Source organism: Capra hircus, chromosome 24, assembly GCF_001704415.2.
Source record: "Capra hircus breed San Clemente chromosome 24, ASM170441v1, whole genome shotgun sequence".
Lineage (NCBI taxonomy): Eukaryota > Metazoa > Chordata > Mammalia > Artiodactyla > Bovidae > Capra > Capra hircus.
Window position 1 is genome coordinate 22743153 of NC_030831.1, and position 18825 is coordinate 22761977.

An 18825-nucleotide genomic window follows, 5' to 3' on the forward strand; every position below is an offset into this window, starting at 1 on the left:
TAGAATTATATTGTTACCTTTTTCTCCTGCTTACTTAGGCAGCACATATACTAAAATTGGAACATACAGAGATTAGCTTAGCTGCTGCACAAGGATGACACGCAAATTTGTGAAGCAGTCCATATTTTTATACATGTGGAATCTAGAAAAGTGGTACAGATGAATCTATTTACAAAGCAGAAATAGAGACACAGATGTAGAGAATAAATGTATGAAGACTAAATGGGGAAACAGACAGTGTGATGAATTGGGAGACTGGGATTGACATACACTATTCCAACTATGTATAAAATAGGTAACTAATGAGACCTACTGTACAGCACAGGCAACTCAAGCTCTGTGGTGAACTAAGTGGGAAGGAAATCCAAAAAAGAGGGGATATATGTATATGTGTGACTGGGTCACTTTTCTGTACAGCAGAAGCTAACACAATATTGTAAAGCAACTAAACTCCAATAAAAAATAAATTTAAACATGTTAAAAAGTTACCATTTTCTCCATTTCTTTGTTACGCATGATCAGTTCTTAGCGATGGCTAAGTGTTAGCACTGCACATTGACTCTCTACATTCTATAGAAATTAACTTATCAGAGGTTCTTTTTCCTTCCCAGAACTCTCCATGGGCAGCACTCCCTGAGAAGTTAGTGTGGGCACAGATAAAATGCGAGGATTCCAAAGGCCTGGAGAAACTATGGCTGGAAAAGTCACAGTCACTCTGGAAATGGTAAAGATTCAGAGAGCCAAAAAAGTCTCAGTGGGGCTCAGAGCTAAAGGACATAAACAGACAAGAGACGTTAGCATCAGATCACAACTAGATTGCCTACCTGTTACCAAGTACGGATCAAATACTATTCAAAGGTACAGATGAGTTTCAATCTAGATCTCTGGGGTTCTGGGGGGTTGAGGGGCTGCCTATCATCCATGACTGTGGAATTCATTAGAGCTCTTCATAAATATTCCATCTCTTTCTCTTTCCAGGGAAGTGGCAGGACTGTGTTACTCATCCAACTGAAGACTGAAGTTAGGTGTGACCACATGGCATGCTTTGGCCAAGGAAGTGTGAGAATAAGGAACATAGGTCATTTCCTGGTAAAGGCAAAAATTTGGAGGAGGATCTCCAGTGAACCCTTGACAAGCACTTTGCATGAGTGGGAAGGAAACATTGTTTTTTTTATAAACCACTGAGATTTAGAGGTTATGTGTTATCTTAGGAGACCATGTCTAGTATAACCAGAGAACTTCATATGTGTGCATCTTAGTTTTATCATACAGGAAAGAAAATAACAACATATGTCTCTTACCCACAAAATACTATGAAACATTGGATGCATTTTAGGAAAGACTTGTTACACTTATCTGAGGTGTTAAAAACAACATCTTTTGATGAGTAGATATATTTCCACAAATGTGTTGTAATGAACCATCTAAGACTAGAAAATTCAATGCATGAGAAGATAAATTTCATTCAAAATTAGTCTACATGTTTTAATAAAATTAATAAAGGCATCTGTATTCTTGAACTATGACTAATTCAGTGAATTCATTTTTTTCAGCATTCATAAACCTGGGTGCTTCCACATTACCAAGGAAAGTGGTATGAAAGTAAAGTGAGACTAAAAAGGAGAAATAATAAAAATAACTACTGCTCTCTTGAAAATACACAGAGATTTACGAAGCTTTCATGACTCAGGGTGTCTCTGAGTCATCCTAATGCCACATTTATTTTGCAAGAATGCAGAGTCCAGCTTTATTTATGCAAATGAACCTACTTCTATTTTATGTTATGATACAACACAGTTTCCTATGTAATAAAAATACATTTTCTATTTAACTATTTTTTAGCATTTGTTTAGGTCTCTTTAAAATATTCTATAATATAATATCTGTTAAATATTTATTTAAGAATAAAAGCAATCCTTAAAATTTTAAAACTTAGATTTCTGAGAGAAATACACTAACTGTTGGGAAAAGGCAAAGTGACTTTTTAACAAATGTGGAGATTAGTACAAGTAAATTAAAAATACAAATGAGAGAGTAATATAAGGTAATTTGTAAATTACACCCATTGTTTTAACAGGACATACTCTGGTGTCAGTGTCTGGTGAAGGGGTCGAAGTAAATCATTTCATTGTTTAGCACAAGCACAGCTAAGGCATGAAGTAGGAGCTTGACAGGGATTTGTTAAATTAGTAAGAAAAATCAGCTCAGCTACTTGGAGGTTACAATGTAAAATCAATCAGATTTCAAGAGCTAGTCTCAATTTCTTTCATTGATGAGGCAAAAAAATAGTCAATTTTATATTTTTATATTTTGTGATGGAGAGATTTAGGGTCTTATCTAAATATTGACTTTGATCATTTGATCTGATTCAAAACATTTTTAAGATTAAATTTTGACCCTATCCACTTTATAGAGATTTTTGTCTTTGTGGAGGTAAAAGAGCCCTATATAAGAAAAAACAGAAACCAGTTTTCTTAGTTTTCTAAATCTCAGGACTTGGCATATCAAAGGCATACAACAAGTGTGTGAAAAATTTATAAGTGATCTGAGGAATATGAAATTGGTTAAACATCCTCAGAATTAATAAACTATATTTTCTCCTCCTCTGATTCACACCAACTATATTCAATTTATAATAAATAAATGTGTTTTTTTTACTTAGCATAGCAGAAAGATTAATATTGCACTTCAAGGCCTCAACATTTTTAGGAAAAAATGTAACCAACTTTAAGATTTTAGGGTCACGATATCATATCACATAAGCAAGCTTTCCTTCTAGCACATACTGGGATCTGAAAATAATCCAGTGTTTTCTAATGGTTCAGATTCAGGCTGTCTGCAATGAGATGATTTTAATTTAGTTGAGTCACAGGGACTTTTTCCACGTGTGCTCTTCAGCATTCTCAGCTAAATTTGTTGAAACAAGTCTGTTTTCCAGCTCTATGACTTTCTTTTTTATTATTAATCTCTCTGATAATATACAGCTAATTTATTGTATTTACACTTCTATCATCTCTTTCATCACACTCAAGGTTTATAGTCTCATTTGGCAAAAATGAAAATAGATAGCATCCCATCTACCCAAACAACAATAACCAAATGAAATTTTTTTCTGGCTGTACCATGAAGCATGTAGGGCATTAGTGCCCTGATCAGGGATCCAACCCTTGCTCCTTGCAGTAGAAATGCAGAGTCTTAATGAGTGGACCACCAGGGCATTCCTCAGACATTTTTAACTGACACTGAAGACTATGAAAGATCACTATTTTAGATAAGAAGTTTAAGGTCAAAAGAATAATGATATATAGAAAGAAAAAGAATAAAGTAAGAAAGGAACTGTTGAGAAAAAATTCCTTGAAATAGTCACCCGTTCATTCCTTAAATATGCATTCAAAGGTTCTATGGTGTCAGTTACTGAGAATACAAAAATGAGTAAGACACACTGCCTGCCATCAGGGATTCCCAGAATAGTGGTGAGCTGCAGGAGAGCCCAGCCTAGTGCCTCTGCCTGGAGAGCAGCCTCCGGGACCCCGAGGAAGCAAATTAAAGCACATGTAACCCGAAGCAATGGCCCCCCCACTCCAGTACTCTTGCCTGGAAAATCCCACGGACGGAGGAGCCTAGTGGGCTGCAGTCCATGGGGTCACTAAGAGTCAGACACGACTGAGCGACTTCATTTTCACTGTTCACTTTCACACATTGGAGAAGGAAATGGCAACCCACTCCAGTGTTCTTGCCTGGAGAATCCCAGGGATGGGGGAGCCTGGTGGGCTGCCGTCTATGGGGTCACACAGAGTCGGACACGACTGAAGCGACTTAGCAGCAGCAGCAGCAACAACACAGTTAAAAGACTTATGTGAACATGACTTATGAGATCAACCTTGAAGCAGAATTAAGATTTGCCTGCAAAGGAGATAAACAATGGGCATTCTTGACCAAAAAAAGAAAAAAAAGCTAGTAGGTAGACTAGCACAGACATATGATCCTGGATAGACTATTCTGGAGGCACCAATGATGTGAGATTAAAGTGTTGGTGATAACCAGTGATATAGTGGAGATAATGTTAGAGAAACAGGTTGAGGCTTTGTGACATACTGACACATTAAGGAAAGCATTTTGAAGGGGATAGTGAGCTATAAGAGACTTTAAAGTAGGGGGGCAATCCACTCGTGTCTATGGTTTTTAGAAGACGGGTGTGTTGGTTTCAATATGGGGGATGTGTTGGGGGTAGAGCCTAGAGGCAGGAGAAACACTGCAAGCCATAATAATCCCCAAGGGAGGTGATGAAGACGTGAAGTAGAGCAGTTTCAGGGAATGGAAAGGAGGGGATTTATTTATCATAATTTGTTAAATGTGCTGATACATGATATAGGCCAAGAAAAAGCATGAATAGTCAAGGTCAACAGCTGACAGTGAAGGCAATGGGGGTGGCTTAGAGAGACTCAAGAGATCACTAAGAAAAGGGGCCAGCTAGGGACAAATAGAAGGACTGGTAAGCACTGCTGACAGCTCAGATCAGGCTGGAACTCATGAATCTTCCAATCAGAAATTTACATTTTCAAAGTGCTCCACAAAAGCCTCAACAGATCAGGCCACAACTAAAATAAAAAATCAGAAAGAATGAGCTGGAATTATCAATGATATCAGCAGACTGCTGGATTTCTCTTTTAGAATAAAGAATCTTAAAAAAAAAAGGACTATAAAAGCAGAAGAGTGACTTTTCATTTTTGGCAACAGTAAGAAGATAATTTGGACTGACACTCTCACTAAGGTAATTAAAAATATCTCAAATATAAAAACAGCAAAGAGTTAATGAGATGGGGAAGGCATGGAAAAATTCAAGAGAGAAGACTAGAACTTGGAGACAGACACTCATCTTTGAGAGCTTTTGCTCTTGACCATCTGAGTATCAGGAACAAAAGGTCTGATCAACCAGCTGTACAATAAACAGCCTTATGGGTGCTCTTGTTGCTCAATTGTGTCTTTTTGCGACCCCCATGAACTGCAGTACACCAGACTTCCCTGTCCTTCACTATCCCCTGCAGCATGCTCAAACTCATGTCCATTGGGTGGATGATGCTATTCAGCCATCTCATCCTCTGTCACCGCCTTCTCCTTCTGCCTTCAATCTTTCCCAGCATCAGGGTCTTTTCCAAAGAGTCAGCTCTTCAAATCAGGTGGCCAGAGAATTGGAGCTTCAGCTTCCGCATCAGTCCTTCCAACGAATATTCACGGTTTATTTCCTTTAGGATTCAATGGTTTGATCTCCTTGCTGTCCAAGGATGTTGTGGGAATGTTAAAGCCCATAGTACTCAGGTGAAGACTTTAATAAACTAACCCGATTATTATTGGGGACTCAAAAGGCCATATCTTCCCTCAAGGTCGAAGTGAGTCCCAAATGAACCATCCCTCACACACATCGGCAGCCTTGCTACTTGCTCAAGGATAATCCAAGGAATCTTAGGTGCTGTCCTTTGACTCAGGTAGTTTTGATCGGATACTGTCAGAAGCAAACCCGAGTCCCCTCTGGAGGAAACCAACACCACTAGGTCTCACCTGATCCCTACAAGTGATTTTAAAAATACTTTTCCAGCAGACAGTCAAAGAGATCCAAGCAACCAAGAAAATAAGACGCCGCACATGAGAAGTGGCAAGAGCAATAAGAATAGAAAGAAATCTTGGTAACTCTTGAGATAATAGAATGAGCAGACATAAAGCAACTACACTTACCATGTTCAAAGAAATAAAGCTTGACAATGTCAGCAGGGACATCACAGCAACACAGAAATATTCATCAGCCCCCTTTCCTGTCAATGCTATCTGGGCATGTATGTCTAAAATCCTTACATATAAGAACTTTTACAAATGCTGTATTCTTTTGGGGTTTGCTTTAGCGCACCGAAAACAGAAACAAAGCCCCATTCTAATGTAATTTTATGTGTATGTATAATTCAATCAGAAATATATTAAAATAAAAGGGAAGTTTATTTGTGTCTTGGTGTGTTTGGCGAGTACACATATGCATCATCTCACAAGTTTCTTGAAGACACCTATAATTCCTGCCAGGCTCCCTCCTCTGGTCAACAGATCAGGATACAGCTAGGCAAAGGAGGACAGTCATCCCACGTCACCAGGGAAAATGTACAAAGGTACCATCCACACGTGGAGAAGTGAAAGTTAACTGCAGCTTTTACAATCTAATGAGTTAATTATACATATTAGGGAATGCTAACTGTGACTAACAAAATTATTGTAAAATTAAGTGACTTGGTTAGTATCGTGTTCATTTTTCACTTCAGAAAAGTAACTCAGTATACTATCTATTCTTATCAAAGTTGAGTGAAAGATTGTCATTCATTGTTCGTACCTAGTTCAGCCAACTTAGCTCATTAGAATCTGGTTGATGTGACTGAACAAAACCTGGTCAGTTACACATAATAACTGTTCAGCCTCACACTCTGTAATAAGCACGTCAGCACATTTATTTTCCCCATATAAAGTAGAATTTCCAATTCATGCCATGTACTCTGACTATTATGGCCAGTATTTATTCAGAAGGAATGCTGTGCAAGTTTGGAAAAGCTGTCTCTAAGAGAGCCGAGAGGTCACTGGACAAAACAAGAAACAAAACCTATACATGGTCAAAACATGAAGAGGACTAAAGTTTGTCATTCTTTCTTTTAAAGAAAAAAGTTTTGAAATCCCAAGCACACAGCCAGGCAACATCAAACCAGACAGCTCAGTCCCTGCTCCTCTCAAGCTCCATGGAATCAGAACTCTTCTATTCACTTGGCAAATATCAGCTTTTTTGGAGGAGAAGAACCTGCTTGGAATTAATGAGATGACACCCAAAAATAACTTCTATTAATAAATTGTTCTCTTCAATGTAAAACTGCCCATTTTTCTCATTAAAAAAAAGTATTTTCTAAAGGCTCCTTATGCACTTTCTACCATTTCCCCCCTTTCTTTTCCTCTTATTTTCTTTTAGCATCTTTTAAATTAAAAAATGCCATAGTGCCAAGCAGGGGAAATAACTCCATCTGACAAGAATACAGTCAATCCAGTGGTGTTGCAGAGTCACACTTACTGCTGTGACATGTAACTACTGACGGTGTAATTTAAGAAACGCAGGGTGTTTCAGGAGGAGTTAACAGAGGAAAAAGTAAAAGTGAAGTCAAACTGAAGTTACGGACATGCAAGGTCAATTTCAAAACTAAGCTGAAATACTTTGTTTCTTTCTACTTCACAAAACGGTAAACGCCAAGTATCTTAAGAAAGCTAAGAAAGTTAAAACAGGGGAGAATCTCCCTGACCATTTCTTCATTCACACAAATAAAAAGAAAGCGGCAACATTAACCTTCCCAGAGAAGCGATCGCGCCTACAACCAGCCTTTGCACTTACCCTAGAGTATGTACACCATGATTTCTTTAAGAATCCTGTTAATTCCAGGACATCCAGGACATATATGAATTCTTAACACATTCACGGAAAGAACCAACCTTAACGAAATGGTTAATTACAACAGGACTCTGAAATCCTAGGGAGAGACACGAGGGTAGAATCCAGCCTCCAGATCCTAGTGTACACTGTGTCTATCTTTAACTGGAAAATGACTTGGTTTCACATTCCACTGAAGTCCCACTGGCAGATGCCTTTGGTAAGCTCACCAATGGCAGGCTGTCAAACGCCCTCCCTCCACCCCACCTCCGCCCCCTCCGCCCCCTCCGCCCCCCTCCAGGCTCTGACCGAGCTTCCGCTGCTACGTCTAATGCTGATTTACTCAGCTGTCTTTATACCTGTCTCCGCGTGGGTAAAAGGAGATGCTTTCATTGATGGCTATTACGGAAACGCTTGGAAACTGAAGATCAGCCCCGAGGACTCGCTGTGTTTTTCTCCCAGCCACCCCCTTCCCCTCCCTCCTGCCAGAAACCATCTGACTTCCAAACTTGGCTGTCTGAAAAAGAATGTTCTCTGATTGGCATTCCTGGAAGCAGAAAGCAAGGCAGCTAGAGTTGTGTTCTGTTACTCAGCGTGAAAAACTTCCCAGGTAGGCAGAATACAAAGTGAAGTTTTCTGATTTTTCTTTTCTTCCCCTGAACTTTGAGGAGACACCAGGGAAACATCTGGGAGCGTGACAAGTAGTATTGTTGTTGCACACAGTTAAGCTTGGATATTCACCTATAATTTTACCCCAAATGCCTATGGATGCAGTAAAAACGTGAGATGGCGGATCTTTTGTTAAAAGCTGAATTTCCTTATTAGTAAATGCGTTGGAACTTGTTACAGGAATAAATGGTCATGCTGCCTCTAATATTCTGAATGGCAACTATGAGGTCTGTGGATTTTCTGTGAGAAAAAACCTTACTCATAGGAAACGTGAAAACAAACAAACAAACAAAAAACTGCTTTCAACTGTCCTATATTTTGTATTGCAGACAGCAGAAGAGGGTGCAAGAAATGTTACTATCTCCACGTCAAGGCTTCTTGTCCAAAACTGTCTTGTAAACTTTGATGAGGACTCGGGAAAAAAAAAAAATGTGTGTGTGTGTGTGTGTGTGTGTGTGTGTGTGTGTGTGTGGCCATGTACAATACAACCCCACACCCCACAGTCACACACACATGTCTGAACAAAGGAAAACTGAGTGAATGGAAATGAAGGGAAAAACACATTTTCTCACATAGGAACTGATAAAAATTAATATTGTGGAGTTCCCTTCAAATCATGACTCCTAAAATTGTGTTTCATATTTATTTTGTGGTCACTGGGGTCAAAAGATCTGCTGTGCTGAAAACATGTTACCTCACCCTGTTCACAACAGCGAGTGTATTACATGCCATGTTATGGACCAGACCAACTTCTTGAAAGGCCTGATAGAGGATTTATGTTAATAATTGCAGCAATCAGACAAACCGCAACCCCCGGCATCTTGGAGTTTCCAGATCTCATCTGGCTGTTACTGCCAACTCTAGGCAACTGTCAGCTGGCTGGGCTCAGGGTGGTGGTGTGGATGCAGCTGCTCCCTGCAACTTGTACAGACGTCTCGAATATACCCAACGGCAGGAGGCTGACTCCAAAGAGAAAGCTTTCTCTTTGTTTGTGGTTGGTTTTAAATGTTCTGTTCTAGGTAAATGTTCTGTTCTGATCTTGTACCACATCTGAAGAAGCCCATTTTAGGGAACTGTGAGTGAATATCTGATGAACTGGTATCATATTACTATTTCTTTGATATTCTCATGCCCCATCTAGGTTGGCATGCTACCAACCTGCTCACTCCTTATTCCACTACTAGATGTCCTTTAGGAAAAAAGATTAAAAGAAGGAGGGGGGCGGGAAGAAACTTTCCTTATGCTTATTTCCAAGCTGATTAACTAAGAGACATTTCAGGCTCTGTGTACTGTTGATAGGTAAGGGCATCTGAATGACTTCAGAAATAAATAGAAATAACCAGTCACCCAGAGAGCAAACATCCCTGTCTTTGTGATTCTTCTTCCCTCTATCAAAACGCTCCTCCCCAAGGCTAATGGATGGTGTCTAAACACGTATGAACTAAGAAGAGTGGCCAGGGCTGGCGGCAGGCCATCTGGGTCACACTGGCCACACTATTCACTCACGCTGTACCTTCCAGTGAACCTGGCACCACCGAAACTCAAGAAACGTTTGTTGAAGCAAGCAAATAATTGCTGGTGTAAAAGTGTATATTTTAACCTAAGGAAAATAGTTATAGGTAGGCTCACACTTTAGATAAGTATGTTTGCATTTAATTTGATGACTAGCAGGGAAAATTATATCTCTTTTCTAGCCATTAACCAAAAGATTATATGGAAGGTATACCAGGCACTGAGTACCTTTACTGAGGGCTTCTTTGGTGGCTCAGATGGTAAAGAATCTGCCTGCTGTGCAGGAGACCCAGGTTCAATCCCTGGGTTGAGAAGGTCCCCTGGAGAAGGAAATGACTACTCACTCCAGTATTCTTGTCTGGAGAATTCCATAGACAGGGGAGCTTGGTGAGCTACAGTCCATGGAGTCACAGAGTCAGGACTGAGCAACTAACACTTTAACTTTTCACCTTTACTGAAGCAAAAAAAAAAAAAAAAAGATTATTATACATTTGGATCTGTGTGAGTAAATGACTCTAAATATCAACATGGCAAATTCTTCTAAGTTTATTTCTCCTGATCTTGCTGGCTTCTAAAGAGAAATAAAAGAAAATAAAACTTTAAGGATTTCTAATATTTCATATTAACTAGTAAACTATAACAATTTTCTTTATTGAATTCTTCCTGACCATTCCTTATAGTAAGTACAACATGCATCAGCCAAATATCTCCTTAGGTTCCAACTTTATCTCTTTTTATATTTTCATCTGCTTCAATGACAGAAATTCCAGAACGTTTGCAACAGTAGTGGTAGCCTGAGTCCAAACCCAAGGTTGGATGAACACACAGGAATTTTTTTTTTCTTCTTTTCCGCCCCCTTAACCTTCACAAGGCAGTTGATAAGATTTATAATGGCTAGAACTCAGTCTTTATAATGACTAAATGTTATTTTTCTCTTTCATAAGTACCAACAAGAGAGTTAGGATTTGATCAGAAAAATAGCTTCCAGGGCTTTCTTCCAAAGAAAACTCGGCATGTAACAAGCAAATCAAATACCCTTGATTTATCATGAATAAGCAGTTAATCTGCTCCATTCTCCAGAAATAGACTGTCTTAGCTCAGTTCTGTGTATGGCAAAGGCTAGTAGCAGTCTCTCTGCAGGGTGAACAAGGTGTTTAGACTTAGGTCTTAGCTGATCTGTGAAGCATCTGTGTGTGAAAAATCTGGACAATGAAAAGCAAATGGTCCCTTTGCTGTTTCCTCTCTAGCATCCTTAAGACACTAGGCTTAAGCTGACAAAGACTATATTCTCATGATGATAGTTTTATGGATGATTTTGTCTTTTATATATTATTATTTTGAAAAAAAAATACACACTATTTGCTACAGACCAAATATTTGTGTCCCCCAAAATTTGTATGTTGAAATGTAACCTCTCATGTGATAGTACAGTATTAGGGGCCTTTGGGAGGTGCTTAGGTCACAAGGGTGGAATCCTCATGAATGGGATTAGTGCCCTTATAAATGAGACTCCAGAGAGCTTCTTCAGCCCTTCCACCAGAGACAACACAGCAAAAAGATGGTCTTCAATGAGCCAGGAGGCAGGCCCTCATCAAACACCAAATCTGTTTGATTTTGGACTTCCAGCTTTCATACTGTGAAAAATAAATTTCCATTGTTTATTTCAGTTGTTTATAAGCCACTCAATTGTTACAGTGGCCTGAATGGATGAAGACATTCTTTATGCAAGAGTAAGTTTTTCTGTGACAACCTGGAAGGGCAGGATGGGGGATGGGTGGGAGGGAGGCTCAAGAAGGAGGAAACACATATATACTTATAGCCAGTTCATGTTGTTGAACAGCAGAAACCAACACACTGTAAAACAGTTATCCTCCAATTAAAATAAATTTTAAAAAGGTGAGTTTATTTTTTGTGAGAGAGGGGATAATGTTTTTTTTTCCCCTGCAGAAAAAAATAATAAACCCAAGTAGTAGTTGTTGAAAAGTAGTTAAAATAGACACTGCTCCAAGAGAAAAAGTAGAAAAACTATACAGATAGGGGCTCTAACAACAGATATGGAAGGGTTTCAAAGCAGCAGCTTGCTCTGTATAATCTTATTAAATGTCAATCAACTTCAAAACTGGATGTCATGGGCATTCATTTTTGAATGCTTATGGTATGAAAATAGCCCTAATTATGGAAAGCACCATATGTATAAATTTACTAATTACAATATCATATTTGGTGGAGAAAAACTGGAGACAATGATTGTTTGATGACAACAGAAAGACATGGGTTAATGCTTAGGTTAAAAATTATAGCATCTAAACATACATGCACCATCATATACCAACTATATTAGAACATCTGTGGGCCCGGGAAAGAAAGATAAAGACCAGAAGGAATCCTATCAAAATGATTTATGGGTACACACACACACACACACAATATTCAAATAAAAATAACTGCAGTCCTTTCTCATTTTCCATCTCCTCTTTGTCTTTGGAGAGGCATCTCTAAGTTTAGTCCCCTACATACGAACTTTCAAGTTATGAACTTTCAAAGATGTGAACCTATGTTCGCACATCCAATCAGGTAAGTTAGTTTACATGTCTTGCGTACATTGTCACGTGCAGCTTGCCTTCCACTTCCTAATGCTTATGATCCTTCAGCTCTACCCTCTTTCACCTCCTCTCCCCCCTCCACAGTAACTCTTTCTGCCTTTTTCACTGATGCCAGCCCCTATATGCCAGCTGTTGTACTATACTTTTCAAAGTGCTGTACTGTTAAGAATAAAAATGTTTTCTTTATTTCCGTTTTTTTTTTTAATGTATTATCTCTGTGAAAAGAATTATAAACCTATTACAGTACAGGACTACATAGCCAGTTGTGTTAGTTGGGTACCTAGGCTAACTTCGTTTCACTTATGAATGAATTAGACTTATAATTGTCCTTCTGAAATGGAACTCATTTGTACAAAGGAAACTTACTATATTTCTCTTCTCAGGATCTCTTGTGTGGCCAGTGGGTTGGGAATTTTGGGTTGGGGGGTGTGAGGGAATTGGAGAGGCTCTCCAATGTGGAAAGAGACACAAATGAAGAAGCTTAAAGAGGCTTATGTTGATATGAAGAAAGGGCATGGAGAGAAATACTCAAGAAAAACACTGATCTTAAAGGAACCAGAGAACAGGGAAGGGAGGGCGGGGAAGAGCATCTGGCACACCAGAGAAACAGGGACCAGACTGCTCACCAGACTGGGGAATAGCACGTTTGGATGTGGTAGTCTTTGAAGACAGCACATCTAAAGGGGAGATTAGGATATCTGATCCTAGGATTATCTGGCTGTGTGTTTTGTGATTTCTTCTTGTTCTGTTTTATTTATTTTTTTTTCATTTCGCGTGTCATTTTCTTTTTTAAACTTTTTTATTTTGTATTGGGGTATAACTGATTAACAATGTTGTGATAGTTTCAGGTAAACAGTGAAGGGACCCAACCATACATATACATGTATTCACTCTCCCTCAAACTACCCTCCCATCCAGGCTGCCACATAACATTGAGCAGAATTCCAAGTGCTTTACAGTAACCTTGTTGGTTATCCAAACTCCCAACAAACAATAGTCCAGGACCTGATGGCTTCACAGGCGAATTCTATTAAACATTTGGGGAAGAGTTAATATCTATCCTTCTGAAACCGTTCAAAAAAATTGCAGAGGAAGGAAAACTTCCAAACTCATTCTGTGAGGCCATCATCACCCTGATACCAAAACCAGGCAAAGATAACACACACAAAAAGAAAACTTCAGGTCAATATCACTGACAAATGTAGGTACAAAAATCCTCAACCAAATACTAGCAATCTATATCCAATAATACATTAAAAAGATTATACACCATGGTCAAGTGGAATTCATCCTAGGGATTGCAAGGATTTCTCAGTATCCACAGATCAATCAATATGATATGCCACATCGACAAACTGAAGAACAAAAATCAATATGATCATTTCAATGGTGCAGGAAAAGCTTTTGACAAAATTCAGTACCCATTTATGATAAAAACTCTCCAGAAAGTGGGCATAGAGGGACTGCATCTCAACATAATAAAGGCCTTATAGGACAAATATACAGGTAACATCATACTCAATGGTGAAAAGCTGAAAGCATTTCCTCTAAGATCTGGAACAAGATAAGGATGTCTACTCTCACCACTATTAAACATGGTTTTGGAAGTCCAGGCTACAACAATTAGAGAAGAAAAAGAAGTAAGGGAAATCCAGATTGGAAAAGAAGAATTTAAACTGTCATTGTTTGCAGATGACATGATACTATACATACAAGATCAGAAAGATGCTGCCAGAAAACTACTAGAATGCATAAATGAATTTGGTAAAGTTGAAGCTACAAAATTAATACACAAATCCATTACATTTCTATGCACCAACAACAAAAGATCAGAAAGAGAAATTCAAGAAACAATTCCATTGCCACTGCATCCAAAAGAATAAAATACCTAGGAATAAACATACCTAAGGAAACAAAAGACCTGTACTCAGAAAATTATAAGATGCTGATGAAAAAAATCAAAAAAGACACAAACAGATGGAAAGATATATCATGTTCACAGATTGGAAAAATCAATATTGTCAAAATGACTGTACAACCCAAGGCAATGTAAAGATGCAATGCAGTCTCTATCAAATTAAAACTGGCATTTTTCACAGAACTAGAACAAAAAATATAAAAATTTGTATGGAGACACAAAAGACCCAGAATAGCCAAAGCAATGTTGAGAAAGAAAAACAGAGCTGGAGGAATCATGCTCCCTGACGTCACACTATACTACAAAGCCACAGTCATCAAACCAGCATGGTACAGGCACAAATACAGAAATATAGATCAATGGAAAAGGACAGAATAGAAATAAACTCATTCACCTATGGTCAATTAATATATGACAGAGGAGGCAAGACTACACAATACTGGAAAGACAGTTTCTTCAACAAATGGTGCTGGGAAAACTGGACACCTATATGTAAAAAAGTGAAATTAGATCATTCTTTAACACTATACACAAAAATAAGCAATAAGCTCAAAATGGATTAAAGACCTAAATATAAGACCAAACACTATAAAACCCCTAGAGGAAAACACAGGCATAATACTCTCTGACATACACTACAGCAGTATCTTTTTCAAGCAATATCTTTCATTTCCAAAAATAATGGAAATGAAAACAAAAATAAACACATGGGACCTACTTGAACTCAAAAGTTTTTGCACAGCAAAGGAAATGAAACAAAAAGCCAACCCACAGACTAGGAGAAAGTATTTGCAAATGGTGAGACTGACAAGGGATTAGTCTCCAAAATTTACAAATAGTTCATGACACTTAACAGCATCAGGACAAATAAACCAATAAACAAATGGGCAGAAGACCTAAACAGAGATTCCTCCAAAGAAGACATACAGATGGCCAAGAGACACATGAAAAGATGTTCAATATTGCTAATTATTAGAGCAATGCAAATCAAAATCACCACGAGATATCAGCTGACACCAGCAAGAATGGCTATCATCAAAAAATCCACAAATAGTAAATGCTGGAGAGGGTGTGGAGAGAAGGGAACCCTCCTATACTGTTGGTGGGAATGTAAATTGGTACAGCCACTATGGAGAACAGTACGGAGGTTCCTTAAAAAACAAAACAGAGCTACCATATGACACTGTAATCCCACTCCTGGGCATATATTTGGAGAAACACAAGATCCAAAAGGCAACACGCACCCCAGTGTTCACTGCAGTGCTGTTTACAATAGCCAAGACATGGAAGCAATGTGCATCGACAGAGGTATGGATAAAGAAGATATGGTACATGTATACAATGGGATATTATTCAGCCATTTAAAAGAATGAAATAATGACATCTGCAGCAACATGGAGGGACCCAGAGTGTCAGGCTGAGTGAAGTAAATCAGACAGAGAAGGAAAATTATCGTATGACATCCCTTATATGTGGAGTCTAAAAAGAAATGATACACATGAACTTACTTACAAAATAGAAACAGACTCACAGACCTAGAGAACTGAACTTGTGGTTGCCAGGGGAAAAGGAAGGGGGAAAGGGATAGTTAGGGAGTTTGAGATGGACATGGACACACCGCTGTGTTTAAAATGTGACTTCTTCTTATGGAACATTTTATTTTTCAAGATCTGGCAGTGTCATATTTGTGTGTCTTTCGGATATTGACAGGAATCTTGAAGCTATAGATAAATTTACTTACATGAAAGTTTTTGAAAAGTTGCGGTAATTGTTTTGCAGTACTGCTGTGATTGCTAAAATTGATTTTCTTTGATATGGGTCAGAAATCATCTTCACCCTTGTCTAAATAAATATCTTGATCATTTTTCTCTACTTGCATTTCATTTCTTGTATCTCTCTTAGTTTCCATAAAAAAGTAGCTATTACAGCGTTTTAGGCTGAACACTACATGTAAAGCGACCAACCATCCCAGTGTGAATAGGACTAAATGAGGAAATTACCAGGCAAATCAGGATTTGTTGGTCATCCTGTGTGTATAATCTGGAATTTTTTATGTTATGTGTATGCTTTTAACAAAGATTAGTCTTTTTAGAGGTGTTTGGCCCAAGTAGAATGGTAATCAGAAAAATACAGATTTTTTTTTTTTGCATTTCTCTCTGCTAGCCATGCAACCTGGGACAGATCAAATTTCAACAGCCACTATTTCCTCATCTCTACAATGTGAACAATTATACAAATTTCCAAGAGTGTTGTCAACATAAAATGAGACATAAGAATGTATTATGTGATGTATTAAATGAATATGTATATTTATATTCTATTTATATAAACTTTATAAAAATTATATGTAGTTATTTTTCAAAAAAGTTCTTAATTATTTTAGAGTGAGAAATAACAGAAGCTTACAAAAGAGGTACCAGACTTCAAGTTGCGTGCAAGCGGTGGGAGAGGAAGAGAAATAGACACTGGTTGATGAGGGAGTAACTTTCTCGGGAGTATCTATTTCAGCATTTGATCTTTCCCCAAATCAAATTCACTAAGTATCTTATTTTTGGTTTTTTGTTTGGAGAAGCTCTATAGGCCAGAAAAGAATCAACACTCCAGATTTCCAAAGAAACATTTATCTTCATTTTAAAAAGTAGAGATTCTACTTGTACCTTTCCCTTTAAGCTGGGGTAGGGATATTTTTCGGAGAAGGCAATGGCACCCCACTCCAGTACTCTTGCCTGGAAAATCCCATGGATGGAGGAGCCTGGTAGGCTGCAGTCCATGGGATCGCTAAGAGTCGGACACGACTGAGCAACTTCACTTTCATGCATTGGAGAAGGAAATGGCAACCCACTCCAGTGTTCTTGTCTGGAGAATCCCAGGGACAGCAGAGCCTGGTGGGCTGCCGTCTATGGGGTTGCACAGAGTTGGACACGACTGAAGTGACTTAGCAGCAGCAGGGATATTTTTTCCTCTGTGGGACCAAAAGCAACCCTAGTTGGAGCATAATCATAAATATATCACAATCACTAGGCAAAACTAGAATATCCAACCTCATCCTAGGGACAGACAGATATACCTTATTATACCACTATTTGAGCTTTGGCAGCATAAGCATACATGATGCCTTTCAAGAAGTAAGGGTGCCATCTGGTTTGAGAGCAAAATGAAAACGTAATTAATGCCATCACTTCAAACAGTGTACATTTTCATAATCACATGTACAATTCATATTGGTTCCCCTCAAAGCTTCTAGAGATTTATCAAGAATTGGAAATAGGACGATTCTATTATACATCACAAAAGATTATAGACAAGCTGCACGGAGTCCAGTGATCATTATATCTGACTTTCAGTAAGTTCCCTACATATGAAGCTTCTAGTTCGTACACAGGGGATTTTCAAAGATGCGAATGTGTCCTGGTATGCCAGCTGTTGTACTGTACTACTGTAATTTTCAGGGTGCTTAACTATAAAAGTAAATTTGTTTTTGTTTTTGTTTTTTTATGTATTGTGTGAAGAGTTTTGTAAATCTATTACAGTATAGTACTATATCGCCAATTGTGTTAGTCGGGTACCTAGGCTAACTTTGTTGGACTTACAAACAAATTGGACTTGTGAATGCACTCTTGAAACACAACTCCTTTGTGCATAGGGGATTTACTGTATTTATTTGGGAGCAGTTTTTCTCCAGATGAGCATGTGGCTCATCAGTGCTTTTCAAACGTTTTTGTTGGGTTGGGGTTTTTTCAGTAGGGAACCCTTTGTTTAAAGGAAATAGTTCACTGAAACTTCACAGTGACAAAGCATAGCTCCTTCAGTAGAAACTAAGGTGGAACCTGGGGTCCCACTCACCCTGCTATCTCTTCCAGAAACAGTTTCTGTGGCAGGCATCTTGGAAACACAGTTTAAAATCACTGAGTACCAGAGCATATTCATTTTATTTTAAAACTGTAATTTTAACACATTAAAAAAGTATGCAGATATTTTCTAAAAATGATACAGAATGACAGAGCTTAAATGTGCCATCCCAATTCCATTCCACCCCTCTTCACCCTTAAATCCCAGGGACAATCACCTTTAACTTGTAACTGTTAATTATGACAATTCCTTTATATTCCTAAATGATGCTCTCGTACATCTTTAAAAAACTTTTTTCAAATGTTGATATTATTCATCATCCTCCTACTACGGAAGATAAGGGTTTAGTTCTTATACACACTGCCTCCAGCATGTGTCATCTCAACCTCTCTCTCCCTCCTTCTCATTTACACACACACAAACCTTTCCTTAATTCTCGCCACTATATTACACAACAATTTCAGTGATTACATTATTTTGGCTATGGAGGACATGGCAACCCACCCCAGTATTCTTGCCTGGAGAATCCCATGGACAGAGGAGCCTGGCAGACTACAGTGGATAGGGTTGCAAAGAGTCAGACACAACCAAAGCAACTCAGCATGCACGCACATACATTGTTCACATGTGAACTACATGGGATCTAAGAGTTCAGTTCAGTCGCTCAGTCATGTCCAATTCTTTGCGACCCCGTGAATCAGAGCACGCCAGGCCTCCCTGTCCATCACCATCTCCCGGAGTTCACTCAGACTCACGTCCATCGAGTCCATGATGCCATCCAGCCATCTCATTCTCTGTCATCCCCTTCTCCTCCTGCCCCCAATCCCTCCCAGCAT

The 18825-nt window shown here is 38.6% G+C and overlaps 1 protein-coding gene across 19 annotated transcripts in view; it reads right to left on the reverse strand.

The window, feature by feature from the left end:
- DTNA (dystrobrevin alpha) overlaps positions 1 to 18825 on the reverse strand; it is a 437121-nt gene that overhangs the window by 303338 nt on the left and 114958 nt on the right. For 16 of the 19 annotated variants that reach the window (XM_013974260.2, XM_013974258.2, XM_013974257.2 and 13 more), the window contains exon 1: positions 7403 to 7592. The exons of 2 other annotated variants lie outside the window; for them this stretch is intronic. The gene's annotated coding sequence lies outside the window, so the exon portion shown is untranslated. Of the gene's footprint in view, positions 1 to 7402; positions 7606 to 18825 lie in introns of those variants that run through there. One more of the 19 variants, XM_005696992.3, reaches the window with a different exon arrangement.